General features: G+C 39.0%; 1 long non-coding RNA gene and 7 other non-coding genes across 8 annotated transcripts; 5 read left to right on the top strand and 3 right to left on the bottom strand.

Moving 5' to 3' along the window:
- Window positions 1–876: 876 nt before the first annotated feature.
- On the bottom strand, window positions 877–1,040 carry LOC140563044 (U1 spliceosomal RNA). Its single transcript, XR_011980282.1, has one exon. It is a non-coding gene; the product is annotated as a U1 spliceosomal RNA (small nuclear RNA).
- An 814-nt stretch (window positions 1,041–1,854) lies between these two features.
- On the bottom strand, window positions 1,855–2,036 carry LOC140563169 (U2 spliceosomal RNA). The gene has a single exon (XR_011980390.1). It is a non-coding gene; the product is annotated as a U2 spliceosomal RNA (small nuclear RNA).
- A 2,443-nt stretch (window positions 2,037–4,479) lies between these two features.
- trnan-guu (transfer RNA asparagine (anticodon GUU)) lies at window positions 4,480–4,553 on the top strand. Its single transcript has one exon. It is a non-coding gene; the product is annotated as a tRNA-Asn (tRNA).
- A 965-nt stretch (window positions 4,554–5,518) lies between these two features.
- On the top strand, window positions 5,519–5,592 carry trnan-guu (transfer RNA asparagine (anticodon GUU)). Its single transcript has one exon. It is a non-coding gene; the product is annotated as a tRNA-Asn (tRNA).
- A 10,783-nt stretch (window positions 5,593–16,375) lies between these two features.
- On the bottom strand, window positions 16,376–16,449 carry trnan-guu (transfer RNA asparagine (anticodon GUU)). Its single transcript has one exon. It is a non-coding gene; the product is annotated as a tRNA-Asn (tRNA).
- A 1,824-nt stretch (window positions 16,450–18,273) lies between these two features.
- Window positions 18,274–20,445, top strand: LOC140562904 (uncharacterized). Its single transcript, XR_011980181.1, has 2 exons — window positions 18,274–18,368; window positions 18,968–20,445. It is a non-coding gene; the product is annotated as an uncharacterized lncRNA (long non-coding RNA).
- On the top strand, window positions 18,537–18,700 carry LOC140563032 (U1 spliceosomal RNA). Its single transcript, XR_011980271.1, has one exon. It is a non-coding gene; the product is annotated as a U1 spliceosomal RNA (small nuclear RNA).
- A 313-nt stretch (window positions 20,446–20,758) lies between the features above and the next one.
- On the top strand, window positions 20,759–20,831 carry trnak-cuu (transfer RNA lysine (anticodon CUU)). Its single transcript has one exon. It is a non-coding gene; the product is annotated as a tRNA-Lys (tRNA).
- Window positions 20,832–22,117: the final 1,286 nt, after the last annotated feature.

The following is a 22,117-nucleotide window of genomic DNA, read 5'->3' as shown; positions in this document are numbered from 1 at the left end:
ACTTGTGTTTAGTAGTGTCTAAACTTAGAGGTATCTTTGAGCTTTTTCTTGGGTAAATAGCAAAGCACTTTTGTAAGTCACTCTGGATAAGAGCGTCTGCTAAATGCCTTAAATGTAAATGTATTGATTTTTGTCCTTAACCAAAGCCAATATCACTTTCCTCGTATCCATGCTTACACTATATGGGCATACATATTGGGACACACCTTAACCACTGAAGTCTGATCATTACTAGCCACAGGTTTATAAAGTCAAACACCAAAATAAAAGGCCTTTCCCTTTCCAACTCTGACAACATCCCCATAACCATGCATAGCCAACTCCTCTAGTTAATCCTACATGACATCCCACAGTGAATTTAATAATTCATCTATTTCTATAGATCAGCTGCTAGACTTTAGTGGTTTGGAAGATATTTGTTCTTTACCTTAAATAAATGTATTTTTTTTTTTAAATAAACAAATTGTAGTCAATGTGAGATTATTTGGGACCGGGGTACGTGTACAGGGTACAATGTGTGCACATTAAGCACTGTTTTAAACTATACTTTATATGAAATGACAAACATTCAAGTAAAGTTAAACATTACTGTATGAGATTTCATTAATACCATTTATGCTGCTGGAATTATTGCATTGTGCGTCAGCGCCCCCCAGTGGCCCAGTTCGGACAATATTCGTGTCTTTAGCCTTACTTTCCCATCACTGAACACCTGCCTCTCTGCTGTTAATTTTCCCTTCGCCAAACCAAACGTGGGATGAATAGATTGAAAAACACAAACTCTGACCTGACTCATGAAGATTACACGCAGCCTAAGACAGCTAAACACCGAGATTGAAGAACCTCCACATCACATCTATTATTAACCAGAGAGATCAGGGGAGAGCGCGAACGCAGTCCCCCACTACCAGAAATTATGCAGTCGAGATTCCCACATTTGGGGAATTCGCAGGGGTCAGCACAGCCGGAGTGCAATGGCTGAGCCTCACCCTGGGTGAACCACCTTCTTGATCATGGTATCTCCCCTGCCAGGTAAGTATGAGCTCTACACGCACCGAGGAGTGCAGACCCAACCGACTCTACTCTTCACTGAGACGGTAAAGACTACATTCACCACACAACCCAACACTGAGCTCCACAAAAAACACATTACACACACTGAGCTGCTGCACTATTAACTACATCAGGCTGAACGTGTGTTTTCTTACCATAAACACAAATTACCGAGCTTCCCATGATGCACTGCGAGCACACTGACCATACACACAGAGATGTCTTCGGGAGCTCTGCAGCCTTCGCTCGCTTTTTCCACCGTCAGCAGATTCAACACAAATCCAGACATTTATTGAAAATACACACCAGATGTGTTTCCAAAACTGTGTGTCTTTACTGGTCAGTATCGGTTTGTTGCTTTGATAGAAAGGACAAAAAGTATTAATTATTAAAAAAAAAAAAAAGTATTAATTCGGGACGCAGTGAAAACACGAGGGTAAAGTTAGTGCTGTTCCACCTTAAATAGGACAGGGGTCTCTCTCTGGATCCTGGCGAGGAAAATAGTAATTGCTGCAGCATTTAAGGTGGAACTGAAAGTTAGATTCTTTAAGAAATCAAGTTTCTTCTAGAAACGTCAGATTCGTAACAGCTGTTACCCACACACCATTTGCCTGATCCTACTGCCTTTCCCTCCAATGGATATAAAAACATGAGAAATCAAAACACGTTGATAGTAATAAAGTACGACGTGATCGGTCATGTAGCTCTTAAAATACGACACGATGCTTTTCCAGCAGACAGCTCCTCACAGTAAGTGCTCAGCACTGAAAGCCACTGCAGCTCTTTCTTTAACCGATAAAGAGGGGGTGCACCGTTCCCGGAAGCACTGCAATACCGGGTCGATGCGTGGAGTGGACGGAGCAAGCCCCTATTCCATCTCCCTGCTCCAAAAATCAATTTAATATATGGTCCCCGGGTAGGGGAACTATCAGATATTAAACTGATAAGATCAGATTTTTTGTCACAAATTTTTTGTCACAAATTCCGTTCATTTCCATTTCATTTATTTCACAACATTTGTAAAAGCTTTTCTTTTTACAATCATATTTCATCTTAATAAAGAACTCATAAAACCAATACACACATAAAATCATTTTTTACACATAAAAGTCAATTAAAAGAGAAGAACAGTAAAAACATTCAATAAAAGCTTTCGTGTGTGTGTGTAACAGTCCATTTGTTTTTTGTGAAATACAATAAAAAAGCCTTTCCATAGTTCAATAAATAAATGGAATAAATAAATAAACCAATAAATATTCATCAAGTAAAATCAGTTCAGTTTAAGAGTCTTTACTAAAACAGTCTCTTTGTGCAGGACCGGGGTGAGCCACTATCAAGCTGGCACCACCTCGCTCCCCAGAAGTCGCGATGCTTCAGTGTCAGGGCTCAGCGGAGATCCTCCCCTGTGCCCGCTGCTCCTTTCGTGGTTGCGGTCTTGCCGGGTGCATCTACGGGAGCCTGTGACCTCGGCCTCCTCCTCCGAATGTCGGCGTGCGGTGTCCCCTGCAGCGACGATGTAACCAGCGCAGATAGGGCGTGCAGGGGCACCGTCACTCGCTTCCCCACCAGCAGGTTGCGGGAGGTCCACAGGGCGGCCTTCACGGTAGCTAAGGGGGCTGGTTATGGCCCACAGGTCCTTCGCCACGCTGCACTCCCAGAGCACGTGCCTCACGGTCTCTGGTTCGCCACACCCAGGCCGTGGGCAGGTGGGGTTGGACGCCATTCCCCGGGAGTGCATCACGGCCCTGACCGGGAGGATCTCATGAGCCCCCATCCACGACAGGTCTTTGTGCTTGTTCTGGAGAGCGGGGTGGGCTGCGTTCCTCCAAACTGCCTTGGCCTCACTTAGTGTGAGGCCGGGAACTGGGCTCACCTCTTCCCGGTCCTGCACAAGAGAGACAAGAGATTTCGCGTTTGTTAAAACAGTAAAATCTTCTTTTTCTAAATTATATTTTCTTAAAAACTTTCTAATAAAATCATATTCTTTTGAAAGATTAAAAGAGAAAGTTCTTAAATAAAGTTGTAAAATCTTTAGACTAAAGTCTCTCTCAAACAGGCCCAGCAGCTTCCTGACTAATGTTCATAGACTATCTCATTAGATAACGCCATCTTACCTTTATTTTCTGAAAGTTTACTACATTACTCTCCTGAAATCAGGAAGGATTATTAATTAGTGAGTGCTAGTTCATTAGGCAGGAGGCCTCTCCTCTCCTGTTGCTGCAAAGGCAAGGTCAGAATCGCTGCACCGCCCCAGGAGGATAAGAGTGATAAGAGCCCATTTAGGTGCTTAATTTCACAAAGTAGAAGATTATACAGTTAAACTAGCTAAATATATGATTTCTGATGCATAGAATAGTATATTACAAGATTGTAGTTTAACACATAAGTTTATTAAAGGCACAAGGTACAAGGCACAAAGGCAAGGTTTTGCCAACCTAAACACTACTGAAAACTAATGTATAGACCTCAAAAGAGCAGCGCATGTGAGGCGGCCCATGAGTCTAATAAATCTAGAAGCCTTTGTAAAGAAAGAGGTCTGAAAAAGCTGCTACAAAAAGCTGCCATACTTGCCAAAGAGGGTGACACTTAAATGGTATTCTGGCAAATTAAAACAAGTGACCTGAAATAGTCTAGAAAGTTGTCCTTGACTGTAACCAGGAACCTGACCTTTTAGGCCTGCAGCTTAAGTGATCGTGGTGATGTAGTCTGGGAACCAGTGACAATGAACCACTGTCAGCTGTTGATAAGATAAGATAAGATAAGATATCTTATCTTATCTGTATAAGATTGATGTACAACACCTACATCAATCATTGCTCAAACTGCACCCTGCCTCAGCAGTCTGACCCCTGTGTAAAACACCTTTACAGAGATGTAAATAAACACAGATCCAGCCCATTCTTAAAGTTCTGTGTGGGATGAGACCAGCAAGTAACAAAGGCTCGTTGGGTTTCTACATGCAGAGACAGATGTGAATGCGCTGAGGAACATAATCGGTCGGGCTCAGGTTCACGACCCTGAAGATAAGAGTTTCTGGCTTGATAATGTAAATCAGAATCAGGTCCTGAAGAAGTTTATTTCTCTTTAAAAATGTACAACAAAGCTCACAGCTGAGTTTTGCGTCTGTGCTGAAATACAACAAGGATCTTTTGTGTTTCACTGATTAACGATTCATGGTTTGATTTCTGAGGCTGACTGTCTTAAGAAGGCTAGGTGTAAATACAGGCAGAATATAGGTTGTTCAAACTGTGAAACCTGAACCAGCATTTACAACAACAACGAGAAAAAACATCAGGAAAGACTGAAACAATAGCTGTGAGTTTCAGAACATGTTTAATTCTATGCTCCTCTGTAAAATCGTTTCCTGGGCTGTTGGTACTGTCCGTCCATTAAAGTACATGACCACCGAGCAACCTGCCCAGCTCAGTCTCTGTGGCGCAATCGGTTAGCGCGTTCGGCTGTTAACCGAAAGGTTGGTGGTTCGAGCCCACCCAGGGACGGAGGTTTTTCTAATGTTTACCCATGCACTTCTAAAGCAGCCTGGACATTCTCAGACCGTAGTTAGGGACCACTGCTCTAACTGAGAACATAAACTTGACAAAGACCAAATACATGTTACTGCACTGAAAACAAAACCCAATATCAATTTCCTCTTATCTACATTTACACCATTTTAATCATTCAATCTGCTCATTTATAGACACAGGTATATAAAATCAAGACTTTTATTTAAAGATTCTTTTAAAAATTAGAATACGTTCAAATAAGTTAAATGTTATTTTAGTGTATGATATTAATATTTCATGAACACCATTTATGCTGCTGAAATCGTTGTCTTGTGCTTAAGCGGTATCATCGTTTTGTGACCTATATCAAACATTCATATAAGCAGTACACGTTTCTAAACTGAACATCACACAGCTACCCCTCTTCGATACACAACAGAGGGGGAGAGAAGCATAAATATTTTATAGCTTCTTTAAAACCATAGATCATATAAAAAATAGATATATAAGTTTTCATAAAACCAATAAAATCAGAAATTAAAAGGTTTCATGGGTAAAAGTCTAAGTTGGATTTTAAAAGCCACTGCACTGTTAAATAAACAAATTACTACAGAAATAAATAAGCAAGTAAATAAAACCAATTCAAATAAATTGACATTACTAAAACTTTTGTGCAGGATCAGAGTGAGCCACCATCAAGCTGGCACCTCCTTGCTCTCCAGAAGTCGCATCCATAAACGCAAGTGACCTGAAATAGACTAGAAAGTTGTCCTTAACCTGCAGATCCAGCATATTTTTGGAGTTCGGTGTAGAATGAGACCAGCAAGTAGCGAAAAGACAAGACAAAGACAGCTGTTTATTTCAGAAGATTTTTTAATTCATCTGTAAAATCGTTAACTGGTCTGTTGGTACTGTCCGTCCATTGAAGTACATGCCCAACACACCCCTGGTGTAACATGGTCTCTGTGGCGCAATCGGTTAGCGCGTTCGGCTGTTAACCGAAAGGTTGGTGGTTCGAGCCCACCCAGGGACGGTGGTTTTTCTAATGTTTACCCAGTTAAACATTGTAATGGAGCCTGGAAATACTCAGACTACAGTTAAGAACCACTGCTCTAACTTATAACATAAACTTGACAAAACGTGTTACTGCACTGTCATCAACCAAACCCATCAATTTCCTCTTATCTACGCTTACAATTATTTGACAAAAGTATTGCAACACACTTCTAAAACATAAAAAATTCTGGTCATTCATAGCCACAGGCATATAAAATCAAATGTTTTATTAAAAATAAAAAATGCTTTTAAAAATGAAAAAAAAAAATAAATAAATCAAATGAAGTTAAATATTAAACATTACTGTATATTAATATTTCTTATGCTGGAATCATTGTCTTGTGCTTAATATGTACCATTGTTTTATTGAGACGTATATCCAACACCCATATAAGCAGTTCATGTTCCTAAAATGAACAGAACACTGTTACCCTCCTCGTTACTCACCTACAGAAGGTACATACTTTTAAGTACACAGTGGATGAAGAAAAAAAAGCATAATCAGTTTTACTCAATTCACACAACAACCAGCATATCAGTTAAAGTGTGATTTTAAAAAATAATGTTTTGTAATCTAGTAACGCCTCTTAGCGGCCAAAAGAGGAACTGCAGGTAAAACAGGACTAATAATAAAAGATCTCTGTGTACAAAGGGGACATGCTCGGTTTATATGTATTAGCACTTTGTACAGTTAAACTAGAAAAATGTTATCCTATTATAATTATTATTATACATGCATTTTAGGCTTTGAATAGTACTGTAATGGCAGGTAAACATAACAGAAACAGCGTTGGTTAAATAAATGTGGGATTCTCCACAAGTTTTAATTAAATCTAATACTTTTATTATTTGCATTGTTTCACTGAGTTATGAAAAATGGCTTCTAAATCTTATATTGAAGGCCATGTCATAATTGAATAATTTGAAAAGCCTTAAATAAACACATATGTAGTGACTTATTATTGAAAATATATGCAGGTGGAAAAGTTTTTAGACTTTAGTTGTTTTAGACTGCATTCAACACACAGGAAAAACAAGTTACCAATATTTATTAAAAATTATTAAAGATATTAAAGTTATACAATTGTTCAAACCCTTTGTTATGATGCACAATTGAGCTGTGGTGCATCCCACTACTATCAATGCTCCTTGAGCTGCTTCTACATCTTGACTAGAGTCCAGTGGAATTCATGGACATAATGAATTCGAGGACAAGCATACAGTTGTCTATATAAGGTCTCACAGTTGATGGTGTATGTCAGAGTGAAAAGCAAGCCATTAAGTCCAGAGAACATCTAAGAAGAAAACAAGAAGATTTCAGCATCAGTGCTCAAAAGTAGCTTCCATCATTCTCAAATAAAATAAGTTTGGAAACACCAACAGTGGTCCTAACACTGCCCACCCAGACAAACTATGCAATCAGGCATTGGTTGGGCTTTGGCTAGGTGACCAAGAATCCAGTGGTCAGTATGAATGAGATCCATATTTTCTTATTTACATTGTTTGCAAACCATGGAAAACCGCTTTCCAATTAACTGAAAAGCTTGAACAAGAGACATGGGAATGTCACTGTGACAAATGACTAATTCTATAGCTACACACATACACACATACACACACACACACATTTTGGCTTGTTCATTATTCTTGACCAAATCTTTTCTTAAAACAAAGTTGTTCTGAACCATTTGCCTCCGAGCAGTGACTGGCTGATGAGAGGAGACATGTGTTAAGTCCTTACCCCTCTAGTGTTGGGAACATTGCTAGCACTAGGGGGGGCTACGAACGGGTGGGTTAACTGGCAGTAGGAAATTAGGAGAAAAAAGGGAAAATATTTGACACACACATTTTTATTTATTTTCATTTGATTGTTTTTTGAACCATTTGAGACATAGAAAGTGTAACTGACATATTTTCTTTCCAACTGCTGTACTTTCAAATAATTGGGGTTGTATTTAGGAGAAAACAGATGCCACTACTAAAAATCTGCATCATTCTGCACTGCTGGAATATTTTTGTTGTGACTTTCTAGATGCTAAAATGTTTCTCTCTTAGCTGGTCATGTATGAAGCATAAGAATCTCTACGTTCGCATTACCAGGCTAAAGTGGCCTAAGTCTGTGGCCTTAATGTGACAGTTCTGTTTTTTTCAGGGCTGGGTGGACATGTTAAATCTAGTCTTTTCAAATTAGATTTGATGTCACTTTCATATGTGACGTATAAACGTTTTATTGTGTGCATGTGTGACATTTCTGGGACAGATTCATCAAAATGAAGGAGGAATCAGCTCAATGTTTGCCTGAAATCTAAAAGGTATAACCTTCATGACCTCTGTCATCTGAATGTATGTCTGTCACAGCAGACAACAGGAGTTTTTTATCCTTGCAGAATGGACCATGTTGTATTTATGGGGGCGGGGTTCTGGTCTCATCTATAACGAGGTGATGTCAATAAAGGTGCCACGTTCAGTCCTTGCCTTTTTTATTTAGAATGAACTGCAGAGTGTGTATCTTTGTGAATAAGAAATACTTTGCTTCCACCTCGTAGTCCGGGGTAGTCATTTATTGTTTTCATCCCATCTAGTTGTTCCCCTGTAGGTAAAAAAAAACACAAACAGCTATTATTCTGAGCTTGGGAACAGTGCTATAAAATAAGGATGAAGAAGCATTAGTTACCAGATCAGGCCATCCAACTACAAACATACACAATAACCCGCTTCAGTAATTAATGGAAAGAGAGAGCATATAGCAAAGAAAATAAAAAGCCAGGAACAAGTTCATTTAGTTTAGTTTCCAATAGAGCCCCTTTAGGGTCTTATAATTACGTTTGTTTAAGTTTGGTTTTGGTGTTGGTGATGAATGGTGTTAATGAAGGTCTCTTCTGGGTTTGCATTGAGCTTATCTGTGTCTGTCTCTGTGCTTGGCTGACTACCAGGTCGCTGGGGCGACAATATACATTCGTCAAGTAGTGTACTGATTACCTATTGAATTCATTACTATGTATGTTATATTATTATACAATTTTTATATAATTATATTTTATTAATTACCCTGAAAAACAAGATGCATTTTCTCCGGCTTCTTTTTGGCCCAGTCACAGGCATCCTGCAGCAAGACTGAGATCTTCTCTCTAGGAAATATGAAACATTCTTTCGATTTTCCAGCACAACACACAATAATGTTTTTCTTGTCCACATCGTGAATGTTATCGAGTGTGATGACTGGAGGGATGGTAATCTCTGTATTTTCTGTGTCCTTTGTGATGTCTGAAATAGAAAAATGTGATGGTTCCATGAGACAAACTGACTTGGAGAAATTTAGAGTAATGGAAAATGTGATATTAGCGTTCATTCTACCCAAGTCATGTATCTCATTTGCAGAACTTTCGATTGGGCTTGGGTCTTCGGCCTGCTGCACATCTGACGCTTCTGTTGAGTGAACCGACTGCAGAGCACAAAAACACAGCAAGTATTTTATGAAGTAATGCATTTTCACTTATGACTTTTTGTCATAATCCTTTAGAAAAAAGTAATTCGACCTAGATTCAGTCATGAAAAAGAAGTGAATTTCATTCAGGCTGCTAAAATCAGGATGTCTACTGTGAAGTGTCAGCCGCCTATCGAAGCATGACATGCAGGTAAAAATGGACTTTTTTCTTACTGTTTTAGGTTAATAAAATAAGAATATAGAAGATATAAGAATATAAGAATTAGACATAAGATATAAGAATTTAATTTAATTTATTTTTATCATTTTAACCCAAATTTAATGGCTTCTTCATTTTTGTGGTGTTAGCATTGACCAATGTAGGTACAATGTACAGTAGAGAGAGGAACTTTCCATGTTGCTTTCTCACTAACGTCTGCTTATTGCACACTAAAAAAGAAACTGCATTTACGTCAGTTTTTCCCACGTCAGAATTGTCCTCTAGGTCTGCAAACCAAAATGCATCCACCTTTCTTAAAAGCTGAAAACTGTAGTGTTGAATGATGTAGCGTTTTTACGCTTTAAGATATGCCCTCTCAGGATTTGATTAACCTTTCAAGCAGGCCCTCGTTATCCTGCTCTCCATCGGGGAGCGCCCAGGACTCCACCCCTCTGCCCATAAAAGGAGCTGGTATTCCTTGATTTCTAAAGCGCTACACTTGTGACTGCGGCTTTCTGTACCACTCTCTAACGCCGGTTCTCTCTGTGAATTGACTCCATGCATTCTACGTGGTCTGCTCAAGGGAAAACTTCTCGTGCTTTGCGTTTCGTTTCGTCTGCCCTGCCCTGCCCTGCCCTGCCCTGGTAATGCCTGCCTTTAGTTTACCCCTGTCTGGTTCGACGCTCTGCTTCGCGTTTTGTTTTGGGTTTCAGTCGCCCTGTCTGTTTTCCCCTTTTTTGCCGAAAGCACTGCTTCGTAGATTTGCTTCTCCCTGTTTAATTATCCCTCCCAAGCACGGCTCGTGGCTTTTCGTTTACCTCTATTTCCCCCGTCCCGTCCTGAGCGCTGCTCAGTGGTTTTCTGTATTTTTGTCAAAACCCATCTTCGGCTGTAATAATGATTATATATTATTCTCACGATTCTGTTAGAGTTGTCCAGTTAGGGTAAACAGGATTGGATGTTCAGCATAAACATTGCATAACATGGTATTCCCAATTTCCTTGCTAGTATGTGTTTTACATTTAGATTAGCATATGTTTAAAGCCATTTACTTTAAGTAATAAGATATGAGCTAGTAGCCATAAAAGCCACCATAGCTAACCCTCAATGAAAAGCACTGTGCATTCATTAGCTATATCTAGATAGGTAGATATAGCTATAAACATTGTAATTTACTCTCTCTCTCAATTTACAAATAACATGTATGAGAGGCTATAACTTAATGAAAGGGCACATTTGTCCATGTTTTTTTTTTTTGTAGCACAGTGAACTTTATTATATTCTAGTTCTGTTGTATTACAGTGACTGTTTGCTAATGTGTGTTAGTTCATGCCTAGAATTAGTAACTGCCCTGCCTAACTGCTTCAGGGTCATCTGAAAAAAGTTGCTAAAAGAGGATCCCAGAACACATTTTGACACTAGATATTTTTTTGCAAATGTATTTCCTAAGGAAACTTTTAAATGGTTTAAATGTAACATCTAGAGATACAAATGAACTAAGCCACTTCTGAGAACCCTGGTTGTCTTTTACTTAAGTTCTATATAAGCAGATGTTTAACAGGGAACTCAGTATATTGTTTTTTCATTTTGTCTTAGCAATTTAAACTTTAACTGTTAAAACTGCACTTGCATTTTAAACTGTGTTCTGGTAAAAATATTTTTTTTGTAGTATTTTTCACTGTATGCCACCTTTTGTATTATAATTGAGTAACAAAAATAGGTTTAATGGTTTTATTTATAATTATTTGAATAGTTGTGAATTGCTGTTTAATGATGTACTTTCTATAAAAGCCTAAAAACTCACGTCGCCAAAGATGTAGCTGTAGATTATTCCCATCTTCAGAAACTTTCTCTTTTTGCCACTTTGTTCAACAGCTTGATAGCTTTAGAAAACTTCACCTTGCTTATATACGATTGGTTTCACTTTCTTTGTCACTGACACTCCCTTGGAAATTCCAACAATATCTCTTTACACACAAGTTTAAACTAACGTTGAAACAAAAAACATACAGGTGTTTGTGTCTTAAACATGAAATGTTGGGTTACAGTTTTGATAATGTATGTCATGGTGTGCATAAACCAATGCCTACAAACCTCAATGAACTGAAGCAACTTTGTAAAGAAGAGTGGGCCCGAACAATGTAAGACTGATAACCTCATACAGAAAATAAAAAGTTATTGCTCTTAAACATGGTTTCACAAGCTATTATTTCATAGGTTGTACTTAGTTTTCCCACATGACTTTTCCATTTTGACCTAGTTTGTGTTTAATTCATGACACACGGAATTGGTTGTGTTCATCTGAGGCTGTATTTATATATTTTTATTATTTATTTTTTTAAAGTACACTTTCTTTTAAACGATTGCATGTTACATGGATCAGTATATTAAAATGCTGTACATGTTCTGTTGTAGTATTTTTAAATGTAGCTCAAAATAGCTGCTATAGTCAATTGAATTGTTAGTTAGCTGCTTATGCTGCATAGAACAGCAAACAGCACAGTCTCGAAAGTAGTCGTGGAGATCTTATCTTAGTATGCACTGTTAATGTGTCACTTTTGACAGAAAACACTGATTGTTAATGATTAACATCCTCAATCTGATATGTTAACAATATACATAACAATTAGTCTTAAGGTTTATGATTTAGTATCTAGATGAATCTACATTCTCATTCTTGATGCTGTATGTATTCCTTTTTACAGGTCTGGACTATTACAAAAGGTGCCACAAAGTATTCTTTGAACAATGCCTTAGAACCACTATTTGCTACCCAAAGAACCACATCTGGAAAATACATTTGTGGGAGTGAAAAATTTGTTAAGGTTTATAGAACATTACGGTATAATAATCGCCAATTCTGTGCCCAGTAAGAAAAAGAGCTTTTGCGGTATGTGAGTTTTAGTAGTGTAGGTTTGTGTAGTGTAAAGAGTAACATCACTATTTCCTGTAGCTGACCTGATTTCCTGACTGGGCATGCACACCATGCTTTACTAATAAGAGTTTTTGGGCCAGTGTGTCATATGATGCCACTACTGTAAATGTTTTTTTTTTTACACACATTACCCACACGTTAAAATAACAGATAAAAAATTGACATTCCACTTATAGTAGTGTTTATATTATCAACACAACAGGCATAGGATGTTGCAACTGCACTATGCAACTTTGGTAAAATGAGCAGGAAGTGTTCACTAGAATAACCCAAGTCATTTTTGTGAAAATCCTGATATATTTCTCTACCATTACAGTCCACATGCTTCACCTTGTCCAGAACTGCATGTGTACAGTTGTCTTTAAGGAGTGGCACAGAGCACAAACGACACTTCCCAACTGTATTGGAATCTCAGGAGCAAGAAATACCTAAAGAGGGTATGCACGTGACTTCACAGGTGGCGGGAGTCACTGCAGCCATGCACACTGAGTGGCAAAATACTGACGAGTGGCAGCGTTAGCGTTTAGTGTAAATGGCACTACCAGAAAAACAAAGATTTTTTTTGTGCAATTGACTGTACAACCAGCTTCAACAGTAATTCAGAGCAATACTTTTACAGACTGCTGAAAGCTAAAGTGAAGAAAAGCTAATGGATTGCTGCAGAAACAACTGGAATCCAGGCACCAAAATAGTGGGAGTTCAAAGAATGGAAAAAAAAGCCCACTGAAGTTGCAAATTTAGCAACATGCTAAGTTAAAGTAAGAAAGCTAGCAAACCTGGATGAGCCAGTCAACTAAATGTGCCTGAAAACAGTCAAACACTCCTAAGATCATTCACTTTACTTTGTTCTATCAGATAAGAGGCTTTATCCTCTAAATATGTGTGATTTGAGCCTCAGTTAGCTGGACGTTACCGGCTACACATCGCTGTCCATTGACCTTTGGTTCTTTAGTAATTTGGTACATCATGTAATCATATCCCATAATGCTGTTACATTTGTCCGTAACTTTTTTGTGAGTTTAACTCCTGTTCTGTGTTTATTTTTATGTTACACTGGTGACCTACTGCTTTGCTTGGCTGGTAACACCTCTGACTTTGGAGAGATACCATTTGATTTTAGACCATGGGTGAGGAACCAGGGTTGGGAGTCACAGTTTGGTGATTTCTCTGTTATAATACATTTACTAAATTTGGCAATTCACAGGTTAGTTAAGTTCAGGTATTTGAGAAGGAAAGCCACAACTGTGCAGGAATCTGGGCCAACAGGAATGACCTTCCCCACCCAAGTTTTAGACCCAGCGACATCAAAAAGAGTAATCAGTTTTACTGATGTTTTACTGTATGTTACCCAGCACTTAGGAATTTAAGACCTGGGGAAGATCTTTCACCATAATTCAAAATGTATTATTTCACCAAAAACACGATACCTTAAACTACTACCCCTTCTCTATATTTGTGTTATGTAAGCTGTAGTTTTGACTATCCAGATTTCTGCATGTCCCAGGCTTAACTGACTGTCCCATATTCTTACTGGTTAATTTATAGAGGCATGCATTGCCAGTTGATATAGCTAGATAGAGCGAGAAATGTTTTATTTAATCTGTGTTGACAAATTGTATAAAATGGTATAGTATTAAGGCATTTTGTGAGTAAAAATAACCACAATATAAGTTTGCATGTGAATTATGAGACTGATGCTATACCATGTGCATTACATGCATAAATGTATGTATGAAAAGGCTGCCCAGTTCTGTTACAATATTCTCTAACAGCTCAAAACAGCTGCAGTGGCTAGTTAGCTGCGTATATTGAACAGACATGCAGACAGAATTTGGCAGTTATTACACTGTGAAAATATCATGATAAATGGGCTAATAGAAATGCCTCAAAATGACTTGGAACAAATATTGTTCCATTATGTGTTTATTGAAAGTAATGCAGGCTTTTCATGTTGGAGTAGGCATTTGTGTGAAAGTGAAGATACATACATGATGCAAAAATTTGAGATGATGTCATAAAAATGTGGGGGTCAGGGACAGTCTCAATCCTTCCTCACAGAAATTATGCAAGGAAAGGATTTTTTTTTTTTAAAGATACTAAAAATCAGGGTATATGTCCAATTGTTTTTCATGGCAGGGCCAAATGGTTACTAAGGCTGCATTGTACAGTTTCTGTTCAGTTTCATTGGTGCAGACCTGTTAAACCAGTTACAGATTTTTTTTTTCTTCTCCATTTGCTGTGTTGCTAAATCAGGACCAGGAAGTGCATGGCATCTTAATGACCGTGTGACCTTTTCATTCTTTAGTATTGCACTACAATGGCAAGGCTAATATAGCTGCCTAATGCTAGCTAACTCACTTAAGCTGTAATTAATGTTAGCATTGTGTAACCTGCATGCATGACTCACACTCATCTCTAAGGCCATTTTATAGATATAGTTTGCCAAATGTTTCCACCCCCATGCTTCACAGTAGGTATGGTGTTCTTGGGATGCAACTCAGCATTCTTCTTCCTCTAAACATGATGAGTTGCGTTTTTACCAAAAAGTTCTATTTTGGTTTCATCTGACCACCATGATATTCTCCCAATCCTCTTCTGGATCATCCATATGCTGCCGAGTCTCTGCTAGGACGTCTTCATACTAGGCTACATGCGTCTGCTGTGTCCTTGCTGGAGTGTGACGTGACGTGCAGGTGCGATGAATCGCTTACAAACCAATAGCGTGTCAGAATGCTATTTGTTTATACTTCTCATCCAACCACAATCCAATTTGCACTTTCTGGATTTTTTTTTTTTAATGCTGACAAGCTGGAATGAAAACTGAAATAAAATGGTAAAAAGGCTATTTTTGAAAGGAAAGGAGTAGAACGTGCAGATAATTACATGAAAATGTAAGGACTAGTAATAAAGTTGACTGAAAAATCATTACTCCAGTAAAGTACAGATAACCAAAATCTCTACTTAAGTAAGTAACAAAGTATTGGTACTTCGTTACTTGACACCTCTGCTCAAAATCATGAACATAGTCCATAACAGTTGCTATTCAGCTACTTGTAATACAGAAACTCTGCAAATTGCTTGCAAAGATAATGCTAGTTTTTTACTTGGTTTTAATGAGCTGGGCCATGCTAACACCATGCTGGCAATGTTGGACAAGCCTGGCAGCAGAGCTGCACTAACACTGACTAGCGATGCTAGAAAAGCCCAGCAGTCAGATCGATGTTGGATGAGACTCCAAGAGTAATATTACTAGTAAGATTTTACATAAACTTTGACTTAGGTTATTTTGCAAGTGGTTTTCTGGCCACTTTACCTGCAATAGCAGCACTATTCTCCATATTACATATCTGATTTTGATGTAAATGTTTTAAGGTAAATCCTGGTGTTGTCCAAGTAGACTTTTTAACTTGATTTCAGCCTGTGAAAAGGTTTCTAAAGAAAATGCTTGTTGCAGACATGCTGGTCGAGTAATCTACTAAAAAATAATGTACTATATGGGCAAAAGGGACACTTGCACACTACACGTACAGGAGCGCTTTTAACGTCCCAATCTAAATCCATAGGCATTAATATTGAGATGGGCCCCTCTTTACAGCTATAACAGCTTCCACTCTTTTAGAAGGCTTTCTACAAGATTTTGGAGTTTGTCTGTGGGAAATCTGGGTCATTCGTCCAGAGAAGCTTTTGTGAGATCAGACACTGATGTTGAAATAGAGGGCCTGGATTAGAAGTTTTGTTGTGTAGTTGTGGTGTTTTAATTCAAGGTGGAATATCTAAGCGAAATTTAACAAACTGATTTGTTGCAATTCAGCTGGAATTCAGTGAACTCTTTAGAACCACTCATTCTTTGTCTGTAAAGGCAAATTGCATAGGTAAATGCTTGGTGTTATACACATGACAATCACTGATTTCTGGTCAGTTATAAAGAGCTGTGTCCCAATACTTTTGTAAGGAAATATATACTGTACTGTTTAATTTCTTTATTTGGTGTTTTTCTTTTACTTAGATTTTTTGTACTTAGTGTGTGTGGGAAGGAACTGCAAAGTAAGAATTATTGTACATTGTACATGACTCTCTATTTAAGAGAAGAGCGTTTCAAAATGTAATATTCTGAAAACCTGGCAGTGTTTCCAGGCCCCAGGCTCCATTAGAAGTTCGTGGGTAAACATTAGAAAAACCTCCGTCCCTGGGTGGGCTCGAACCACCAACCTTTCGGTTAACAGCCGAACGCGCTAACCGATTGCGCCACAGAGACTGAGCTGGGCAGGGGACTCAGTTGGCATGTACTTCAATGAACGGACAATACCAACAGACCAGGAAGCGATCAAAAATCAAAAGAAACAAGATCATTGTTGTATTTGTTCACAGACGCAAACTTTAGATGTGAGTTTTGTTGTACACTTTTAAAAACACATCAACTTCAGGCTCTGATTCAGATTTACATTAATGAGTTCAGCGCCCGAGACTCCTAATCTCAGGGTTGTGAACTCGAGCCCAACGTTCGGCGGATCTTTTTTTTTTTTTTTTTTTTTTTAGAACGTCCCGAAGGGGCGCCCACGGCTTACCGTTCATCAGCTGTCTTTGCGTGTACAAGCCCGACGAGCCTTCGCGATATAGGTATAGGTGGCCAATCTACTGAGGGGGGAAGCAGTTTGACCAATGATTGATGTATATGCTCAACAGCTGACAGTGGTTCACTTTTCCCAGGCTACCTCACAACCATAAACTAAGCTAGTTGAGGTGTAGGTAGGTTCCAGGTTAAGGACAAGGACCACTTTCTAGTCTATTTCAGGTCACTTGTTTTAACTTGCCATAATGCCATTTATGTTTCACCCTCTTTGTTAAGTTTCGCAACTTAACCGCTACGAGTCTCAGTTCTTGTTTGGGCAATTTCCAGACCTCCTTTGCAAAAGGCTACTAGTTTTATTAAATTAATGGGCCGTCTCACATGCACTGCTCTGAGGTTCAGATTGTGCCTCTTGAATGTGGATTTTGAGGCTGTAAAATGTTGCTCACAGATTTGCTCTATCTGAAAGTGAAAGTCTTGATCTGGTTTAGTTGTTTTTGCTGGGTTTACATGTTAAACTACAATATTGTTATACTCCTATACGATGTTAATTATATATTTTTGCCAGTTTAACTGTATAAACTACTTTTGTGAAATTAAGCGCCTAAACGGGCTCTTATCACTCTTATCCTCCTGGGGCGGTGCAGCGATTCTGACCTTGCCTTTGCAGCAACAGGAGAGGAGAGGCCTCCTGCCTAATGAACTAGCACTCACTAATTAATAATCCTTCCTGATTTCAGGAGAGTAATGTGGTAAACTTTCAGAAAATAAAGGTAAGATGGCGTTATCTAATGAGATAGTCTATGAACGTTAGTCAGGAAGCTGCTGGGCCTGTTTGAGAGACTTTGCAGGTGTGGTGCCTCTGATTTCATGATTGCTAACTGTTTAGCTAGCTGTCCAACTTTCCTCTCTAATACTCAGCGACATCCATCGCATCGACCCGGTATTGCAGTGCTTCCGGGAACGGTGCACCCCCTCTTTATCGGTTAAAGAAAGAGCTGCAGTGGCTTTCAGTGCTGAGCACTTACTGTGAGGAGCTGTCTGCTGGAAAAGCATCGTGTCGTATTTTAAGAGCTACATGACCGATCACGTCGTACTTTATTACTATCAACGTGTTTTGATTTCTCATGTTTTTATATCCATTGGAGGGAAAGGCAGTAGGATCAGGCAAATGGTGTGTGGGTAACAGCTGTTACGAATCTGACGTTTCTAGAAGAAACTTGATTTCTTAAAGAATCTAACTTTCAGTTCCACCTTAAATGCTGCAGCAATTACTATTTTCCTCGCCAGGATCCAGAGAGAGACCCCTGTCCTATTTAAGGTGGAACAGCACTAACTTTACCCTCGTGTTTTCACTGCGTCCCGAATTAATACTTTTTTTTTTTTTTTTTTAATAATTAATACTTTTTGTCCTTTCTATCAAAGCAACAAACCGATACTGACCAGTAAAGTAAAGTAAAGTATTTTCAATAAATGTCTGGATTTGTGTTGAATCTGCTGACGGTGGAAAAAGCGAGCGAAGGCTGCAGAGCTCCCGAAGACATCTCTGTGTGTATGGTCAGTGTGCTCGCAGTGCATCATGGGAAGCTCGGTAATTTGTGTTTATGGTAAGAAAACACACGTTCAGCCTGATGTAGTTAATAGTGCAGCAGCTCAGTGTGTGTAATGTGTTTTTTGTGGAGCTCAGTGTTGGGTTGTGTGGTGAATGTAGTCTTTACCGTCTCAGTGAAGAGTAGAGTCGGTTGGGTCTGCACTCCTCGGTGCGTGTAGAGCTCATACTTACCTGGCAGGGGAGATACCATGATCAAGAAGGTGGTTCACCCAGGGTGAGGCTCAGCCATTGCACTCCGGCTGTGCTGACCCCTGCGAATTCCCCAAATGTGGGAATCTCGACTGCATAATTTCTGGTAGTGGGGGACTGCGTTCGCGCTCTCCCCTGATTTCGTTGGTTTATAACAGAGCTGAGTTATCTTTTAAGAATTCTTGTGTACATTGGGAAGGTTTTTGTAAACACGTGGTATTACCTATTAGCTATTATGTTGTGTGCATACCGGATATGAAATATGATAATAGGTCGGAGAATAGAGAGATTAATTATAGAAACTAATATTTTAATCAAACTCTTCTACTCTCCTTCACATTTGGCCGTTTTTGTGGTGCAGTTTTTCCTCTCTTTTACTTTTCTCGTTGTGTTGTTTCTCTGCAGAGAACTGTGGGGAACCATGGGCCAGGAAGGATCCTTCAGTTGCGTCCTCCAGAGCGTCCCTAATAGCGGCCGCGTTTCTGGGCTGTATATGAAAGGTGTTTCATTTTAAAGCAGCCTTTTTATTTAAGGAGCAGAACAACCACTGTTACTACAGCGAAAACCTTGCTGTGTTAATGGACACAAAACAGTATTTACTGTATGTATGTTAATATTTACTGTATTCAGACCAGCTCGCAGCCCTGCACAGTGAAGCTCCATCAACTATACAAGCAGACGGACTTGGGTTAACTTGTCCTCTTTCGTGTAATGGATTGATTTTAAGTGCAGTTGCCTCGTCATGCTGGTAGACCATCTTAACAATCAAACTCAAATGGAAACACCCCCTATGCTGGTCACGCTAATAATTTGAGTGACAAAACACTTGGATCTACTGGAGTGGCATAGGTTGGCAAATGCCACCCTGAAAGAAAGGCTTGCCACACCTGCTGCCACCCCAGTTGACAGCGACGATTTGAAAGGACAGTAACGGCCAGTTTGACATTTACGAGTGTGAATCTTCAATGTCCGACTGCAGCAAGAGCAGAAAGAGACGGATTTGTTTGAAAACTGGGGAAAGCAAAGGAGACAGGAGTTTCTCTATCAATAAATGAAAGTACAGTGCTAGTATAGTTGCGATGCAGATTTTGAGATGATAAAAATCAGGTTGAAGAATGTTGTTTCGCTAAGATGTAATGTTAGCTAGGTCTGACATTAGTTATCTGTAAAGTAGGTTATGAAAGCTAATACTGATTCAACGTCTGTCAAGGAAAACATTTGTAAAGTTACTCTGAATATTACAGAAATTAGGAGGAAAGGTACCATACATGTTTTTCCCACCCAAGAGAAAGACGAAATAGGAAATGAAGACCTGAGCAAGGTAAACGGTAAAGATGAGGTGGAAGGAGAGAGAGAAGACAAAGACGAGGTGGAAGGAGAGAGAGAGAGAGAGAGAGAGAGAGAGAAGAGCAACAAGAACGTGACAGAGATAGAATAAGAGGCCAAGGCGACCAGGGACAGGAAGAGGTGGGAGAACACCACAGCGGTATAGATCTAGAGGAGGGAGAGCATCACCAAGGGATGGGAGAAAAGCAAGTCGAGCTGGTACACATGGTACGGAAATTGTTGCTGCATAGTATATTAAGTTATATATGAATAAGAGCAACAAATGACAAAAACTGACAAGTTTTAAGAGATATTGCTCAGAAGTCTTCAAATAAATATAAATATTCATGTTTGCCTAAATATGAATAATTGGGGAAACCTGTAAGTGTGATGAGATGGGATATAGAGTTTTAATATTTTGTGTACAGTGTATGTTAAATCTGTTGCTCAGGTTTAATTCCAAAATGAAACAAATTAATCTTCTATTAAGTGAGAAGACCTTGTATGGTCATTTATTGCTAATATAAATTGTTTCACATTAAACCGCAAATTCAAGACATTGATTGCATGAGATTAAGTTTCTCTCTATGAGTGTGTAAATGGCAGCCATAGCCTTTTGCAGTGTGTACATACTATTTCTTTTTCTAAAACTGTGATAAATTTGTGATAAATTATATACATATATATATATATGTGCTTGCCATATGTTGCCACCGCTCAAAAATATTTTTTGAAATCCGCCCCTGAACATATCTATTAATGTATGAAGAATGTATTTTTAAAGTGTCCTGTAGTATTTTACTTTTACTGGTGATGTTCAAATCTGATTGGTTTGGACCTGACGAGTCGCCCCCTAGGGGCTTCTTGCCAGCCCGGCTAGCTCAGTCGGTAGAGCATGAGACTCTTAATCTCAGGGTCGTGGGTTCGAGCCCCACGTTGGGCGGCTACTTTTAGACCCGAAAGGGGGCGTTCATGGATGACGCTCTTCACACTTCCTCCATAGCTGTCTCAGCCTTTGCTGCGTTTAAGGACAGTTTCCCTGACATGGAGAAACCCTGGTCAGAGACTGAATAGTCTCCTTAATCTCTCTTTCTAAATAATTAATTGAATAATCTTATCCTGACGAAATTATTGGATCTCCAGGTCAAGGATTAATGTCACTCCATGAGTAAATGGTGGTGTCACTTCAGTTAATGCTTCTGTTAAGGCACAGAAATTACATAATTCAACTACAGAAATGAAGCACCACCAAACAGACAAATATTCACTGAAAGGAGAGAGAGGGTCTGTAAATGGGAGAACTACTGAGAAACTCTCACACGGTATTTTCGCTGCAGTGCTGTATTTGGCCGCTGGGAGGCGTGTGTCGTTTACTAAACTCTCTTAGCAAATCATTCTCCTCCAGTTCAGCTGGATTGATGGTGGTTGTGGAAAATGAATAGTTTCTCTTTAGTCGTATTCAAATATTAATTCAGAAAACACTGTGTGTAAAAAAAATACGAATCCTCATTCCTGATTGGACAGTCGGTGAGCTCATTAACATTTCCTCTAGCTTTTACCTGTGGAGGTGATAATCGTTCACCATGCACCATTCAACGAGTCTAAAACGACCCGTCAGCGACATCCTGTGTTTTCAGAAGGCGATTGTGGACTGAATCAGCTTTTCTCTTCGTGTTTTGTATTTGGAAGAATCACCCTGCTCGTCGTGACCCTTTGTGGCTATCGCTTTTCGGCCTTTTGGCTAAGATCAAGTAATCTTAAATTGAAGTTGAAAGTTCAAGTGAATGTCAATGGTTAATTAGCTGATGATTTTCAAGACCCGAGAGGAGTTAAACAAGGCTGCCCACTTAGTGCCGCCTTATATGTTTTAGTTATAAGCCCCTTCATTCAAAAAAAAATAAAAAATGATGACGCGCTAAATAATATTAACGTTAATGGGGAAAAGTTCATTGTATGTTTTTTTTGTTTTTTTGTAAAATAACTTTTCTATTGATTAATAAAGCTAAATAAAAGTAAAGTATGGAGGAACACAGCCCACCCCGCTCTCCAGCACAAGCACAAAGACACTGAAACGACAGTACCGCAAGGTGGAGAGGTGGAGAGCAAGGTGGTGCCAGCTTGATGGCTCACCCTGATCCTGCACAACAGTTTTAGTAATGATGATTTTTTTTGAATTGGTTTTATTTCCTTGCTGATTTTTATTTTTAAAAATAAAATTTCTGATTTTAT

The sequence above is a fragment of the Salminus brasiliensis genome, chromosome 9 (genome assembly GCF_030463535.1).
Source record: "Salminus brasiliensis chromosome 9, fSalBra1.hap2, whole genome shotgun sequence".
In the NCBI taxonomy this organism is placed as follows: Eukaryota; Metazoa; Chordata; class Actinopteri; order Characiformes; family Bryconidae; genus Salminus; species Salminus brasiliensis.
The sequence above is the reverse complement of the archived record's forward strand: the minus strand, read 5'-3'. Positions and strand labels throughout refer to the sequence as shown.